A 6,325-nucleotide genomic window follows, 5' to 3' on the forward strand; every position below is an offset into this window, starting at 1 on the left:
AATCTAGGAAAATTGACAGTTGTCAAAAATGAAATGAAATGCATAAAGAAAGCTCTGTAAACCTTCATCCAATTTAAAATAAAAATTAAAATATATGTATACTAAATAATGCAATATGCAGCAAAAACAAAACAAAGCTTTATAAAAATATCAAAAAACAAAGATGTCATTTTGTGAACTAAAGTGTGCCTGACTCAAGCCATGGTATTTTCAACTGCCTCATATCCATGTGAAAGCTGAACAATGAATAAATAAGATCAGGGAAGAATTGATGCATTTGAATTATGGTGTTAGTAGACAATACTGAAAGTAACATGGACTTCTGAAGAGCCAACAGGTCTGAAAGAAATACAACTATAATGTTTCTTAGAATGAGGATGTCAAGAGAACAGTCCCTGAAAAAGGACATCATGCTTGGTAAAACGCAAGGTCAAGTTAAAAAAGAAGACCTTCAAGAGATGAATTGAAACAGTGGCTGCAGCAATGGGTGCAAATATAACAACGGTTGTGAGGATGACACAGGCCTGGGCAATGTTTAGTTCTGTTGTTCATACAGTTGCCAGGAGTCACAATCAACTCCAAGGCACCTAACAATGACATTTCCTCATTAAGGGGCCCTGGTAGTGGAGTGGTTAAGTGCTTAGGTGCTAACAAAAGGTCCTCTGGAGAAAGATGTGACAATCTGTTTCCATAAAGATTTACCACCTTTGAAATCCTATGGGGCAATTCTACTCTGTTACGATGAGTCAAAATCAAATTGAATGCAATGGGTTAGTCCTTAGTCCTATAGAAATTGGCTAAGGAGAAAAGGGAATGTTTTGATATTGTGGGACCTATATGAGTGAGACAGAACCCTCAAAGTACAACAGGAAATGTAGAAAAGCAATGGGCATCACATAGATTTAGAATCCTGTAGGGCCAAGGCCCATGAAGTACAAGTCACATAGGCCAAGAAACAGAGTTATCTGGGGAGGGCTATGGGAAGTGTCAGGGAATCCTGGTGTGGCTCTGTGGACTAATGCGTCAGACTGCAAAGTCATTTGAACTGCAATGCTGGTGGTTCAAGCTCACCAGCTTCTCCTTGGAAACCCAATATAGGGTCGCTATGGGTTGGAATTGACTTGAAGGCACTTAACCATAACAATGGGAAGTGCCAAGAGAAGCGTCTTATTGCAATGCCTCTCAACCTCATGGCTCATGAAACATGTCAAGGGAAAGCAGAATTCTTATATTATGTTGCTTTAAGAACTTGTCTACTAATACCTGAGTCATTGTACAAATTTATTATCTATTCTGTGATTGTTCTTCAAGAACTAGCACACAAGTCTTTAATGGCTGAATGAGGAAATACCTCAGCAGCCAAGAGCACTGGAGAGCTCTTGGCATTTTGGATACCTGACAGGATAGGAAGGATTGTGTGCACTATAACATGTTCTGTTACTGTTATCTTTTGAGTTGGCTCTGACTTATGTATAACAGAATGAAACATTGCTAGGTCCTGTGGATCTCCTTGGTCTATTGTTGGGGCTGGTGAATCGATCTATCATTGAAGATTCCCTTGATTTCTCTTTACTGAACATGATGACCTTTTTTAGCAATTGGTCTTCCCAGATGATATGTCCAAAGTAAATAAATCTAAGTCTGGCCATCCTCACTTATCAGGAGCATTCTGTTTGTATTTCTTCTGAGACTTCTTTTTTCTTTCTTCTGGCAGCATATCAGTGTACCTGAAAAAAGAAGTAGATGCCCCTGCTGCAATAAGAACATGATTGATTGTGAGCACATCTCTTAAAATTCATTTTTATCAGGAATTTCTAGCCCATATCACTAAGTTTTATTTTCTGTTTGGTATGTGCCTGTAAAAGTCCCAGAAGCCAGGAAAGTAAAAATGACTATGTAACCATTCCCACTTAGAAGGGTTTCAATATTTCATGAAGGAGTTCATAGTGTGAACAGACACTTTTTATCTGAAGTGTTAAATGTTGTGATACAAGCAGGTCCTGATGGAAGCCCTTGGTTTAACTTGGGAGAACAGAGAAGACTGATAGAGGCAGATTATTCTAGAAGTGGAACTTGGAGAAGAAGCAGAATAGACAAGATGAAAACTTGGATAAGGTTTTTTAGACTTGGGAAAAGCCACAGATCATCTAAGTAGAAAATTTTGGTAATCCAGAGTGGAGGTTATTATTGGAGGCGGGATGTAAGCTAGAGTTCTATACATGGCTATACCATAGAGGCTCATAAATGTATTGCAAATTAGCTTGAACAGTATCATGTGACAACCGGATCCATCACAATTTTTTGAAAAGGAAAATGACATGATTATTTTGTATTGCAGACAGAATTTTCTGTCTGCAAGCTGAAAAATGGATTTGTGAAAGGTTCTGGGCAGAGAGTTGAATACTTGGAGACCAGGAATGAGACAGTGACCATTATCCAGAAGAGAGATATTAAGGCTTGAATTCAAGATATAATAGCAGCAATCCATCAATTCATTTTATAAATGTTTACTGAGTGTATACCATATGCAAGTCATTGAGGACACAAAGGAAAGACATTGGCCTTTGTGGCAAGAAATTAATTTATTATCTGTGAAAAATGGTGAAGGAAAAGTACCACCACCACAATCTCTAGTTGCCTCAGAATCATTTCAATTATGGTGACCCTATATGTGACAGGATGGAGATATGCTGCACAGGAATTTCAGTGATTGATTTTTTGCAAGTAGATTTCCAGACATTTCTTCTGATGCATCTCTGTGTGAACTTTGGTTAGCAGCTGAGAGTGTTAACTATTCGTACCATCCTAGGTCTACAGGAAAAGTCCAGGATGTTCTAAGAACAATATGATAGGGCTGGGCTGATTTGGGAGTCTATGGGTGGCATCTTTAAGTATGTAACATTTGAAATGATTCAAGATAATAATAGGAGCAAATGAAATATTTTGAATATGAATGAGTGGATTGGATAGAGGAGAATCTTGTAGACAGAGAAAGCAGGATATGCTGATGCACAGTGTCTGGGGAGAGAATAGTGATTTCCAAGATTTGAAGGACTTTCATTGTGGCTGAAGTATAAAGAACAAGGAATCAGATGGCCCAAGGTATTCTGTATGAAGAGGTAAGAACCAGGACAGGCATAGCCTTGTGAACCATGCTATCTCATGTTAATTCTAAGAACTATATATAATTACTAAAAAATTGCAAGCATGATAGAAAGGTAATTAATATAAGCAATCCAAGTGGTGAGTGTTGTGAATGGGTAGAGAATTAAATGAATCTGAGGAGATTTAGGAGGTAAGATCAATAGGTCTTTGATGAGTTAGATATTGTAGGGAGACAGAATGGGGTTGGCAAGATTTCTGACTAGCACAACTGGTAGGATGGTGTCATAAATTGAATTGTGTCCACTCAATATAAGTATCAACTTGGTTTGGCCATGATTCGCAGTGGTTTGCCAGTTGCGTAATGATGTAATGTGGCAATTAAATGAAGATTCCCCATAATGAGATCTGATATGATAAGCCATTAAGAGGACTACTGTTATTGTTGTTCTGTTGTTAAGTGCCATCATGTTGGTTCTGAACCATAGCAACCCTGTATAGAGTTTCTGAGGAGCAGCTGGTGAGCTGGAACTGCTGACCTTGCAGTTCAAATGGCTTTGCAGTGTGGCACATTAACCCACAGTGCCACACCAGGACTCCAATAAAATGATAAAGGGTGGCTTAAATACCTTCAAACTATTGAATGATGCAGAAAGCATCAAAAGTTCTTTGCCCAGAGCTTACAAAGACAGAAAGTCTTGCCCTAGAGTTGGCACTTTGAATTTGGACTACTAGTCTCCTAAACTGTGAGAGATAAATTTCTTTTTGTTAACACCATCTACTTGTGGCATTTCTATTATAGCTGCACTAGAGAAAGAACTAAGACAGTAGATGATGGAGAGTTCTAGAAGAGAACTGAGACTTGAGACGTTTGAGTCTTTGGGACATTTGAGAGGACTAAAAAAGTTGCTGGTTGGACAGTTGAATTTGCAGTCAGAATTTTAGGAGAAAGATTAAGGCTGTATAATTGCTGAGAAGAGATAGAATTTAGAAATCTTTATGTGGCAAAAATGTTACAAAACTGTGGCAAGTTAAGCTATATATCATGCCGGATAGTAAGTGGTCTGAGTCAACTTCAGACTTACGGTTTGCTTGATTTTGCTGATCCATCCATTCATTTGTTCTACAACATTTAATGAATATTTATTGTGTTTCTATTTTGTAACAGGCTCTGTTATATTCGGGGGACGTTAGTAGAAAATATATACTTAAAAATTTCCATCTTAGGAAACTTATATTCTAATTTGAGAGAATGAAAGTCAGCAAAATAGGCAATTATTTGGTATATTCTCACTGAGACTGAGTTATTTCCCACTCAAAGACATCCTGCAGGAAACAGTAGAGCTGCTCTTTAGGGTCTTCAAGACTGCAAATCTTACAGGAGCTCATAACCTCATCTTCCTTCTGTAGAGCAGCTGGTGGGTTCTGACTCTCCATCTTACAGTTATCATCCCAACTGACTTACCCCATTAGGCCACCAGGGCTACAGTCTGGTATATTAGAAACTGATCAAAATAGGGATACAAATTTAATAATAGTATGGAGGGCCAGAAAGAGGGTGAACAGTGAATTTAAAAATAAGGGATCTTTCTCTGAGAATGCTACTTTGAGCAAATAATTCAAGAAGGAACGAAACTGTGTCAAACTGACATAGTTAATTCCAGGCAGAAGGAACAATTAGTGCAAAAGCCCTGGTATGTTTAAGAAATGATGAGGAGACTGCTGTGATCTCAGTATTTGACAAATATTCATCAAGTGTTTATTGAGGAGCTACTGGTTATCAGGCACAATTCTAGTTACTTGTGATAAACCATGAACAATTCAAAATTCTTATGGTGCTGGTATTGTGATGTAGATGACAAATGATAACTGAGTAAAGTGGATGATTCTGGATGCTGATAGGTGAAGATAAAAAGGAATAGAGTAGAGGGATTTAATAATGTCTGATGAAATGGTTAGTTTTAGCTGGAGGGTGAGTTAAGATTTCTCTAACTCGATAACATTTGATCTGAGACTTAAGTCACCTGAATGAGACACATGGAGTAAAGGGCATCTCATATAAAGGGAATAGCAGATTCAAATGCTCTAGCTTTGAGGAGTCTTTAGTATTTTTAAGAAACAGGAACAAGGCCAGTGAAGATAAAACATAGGATAATTCATAGGAAGTGAGTAATAAGAAATCTGACTGTGAGGGAGGGGACAGGTTACTCAGGGTATTATGTGGTTAGTTTATATTTTATTCTAAGTGCACTGGAATGTCATCAGGAATTTTTAGAAAGGACAATGACTTAGTCTGATTGATTGATTTATTCTAAAGTTTTTATTGTGAATTGAGTGACAGTTTACATGGGAGAACATCAGTTTTACACTCATCCTATCATATTTAATTTCATTGCAATGATTACAATTCCTTCTGTGCATCATCATTCAACAGCATGTGCTTCTGTTCCATCTGGGTTTTTTGTTTTGTTTTGTTTTTTGATTTGGATGTATACCAAAACATTCAGGAATATACATTCAAACAACTAAAGGGCACATTCTGCAAGCCTGCCCCTGGCCACTAGCACACAGCCCTTCTTCCTCCATGAGTCTAGAGTCCTCAGCTGATCCATATCTCTATGTCTCATCTCTGCCTCCATCTCTGGTGTCACCACTTCTCTGATTAGGATCCCACACTCTGCTCCTGCTCTTCTCCCTTGATGGTCCCAAGGTCCTCCATTACTAGACTGTAAGCACAGGGTAGGGGATAGACACGTCATAGTTTGGGGGTTGGGGTGGGCAATACACATGAAGGGGGAGGGAGATGGAAGAACAAGGTAGATAGGCTAGCACTTAGGCAAGTTTGCATGGGCTAAATAGGACAGAGGTAAATAGTGAGGTATGTTCAACTTATGAACAACAGGGCTCTGTGGGATTGAGGCATAGTCTGAATGGGTAAAAAAGGGAAATAATGTTAAGATACTTGACTGTCTTATGAATATTGGTTTTCCTTGCCTACTATTGTAAAATAGACAGTTGAGGGGGACGGAGAGGAATATCTGAAAACATGATTATAGAAAGCTTGTAAGCCCTATAACTGATTGATTTATTTTTAACAGGACTGTTTCACTGAACAGAGAAAAAAGGATCAGAGAGAAGCAAGTACAAGTATGAGGGAACTGACCAGAGGTTTGTCAGTAGAGGTTCAAAACAGCAGCATTTGCTGTGACCGATTTGTGAAGAA

The sequence above is a fragment of the Chrysochloris asiatica genome, unplaced genomic scaffold, assembly GCF_000296735.1.
Source record: "Chrysochloris asiatica unplaced genomic scaffold, ChrAsi1.0 scaffold00200, whole genome shotgun sequence".
NCBI lineage: Eukaryota > Metazoa > Chordata > Mammalia > Afrosoricida > Chrysochloridae > Chrysochloris > Chrysochloris asiatica.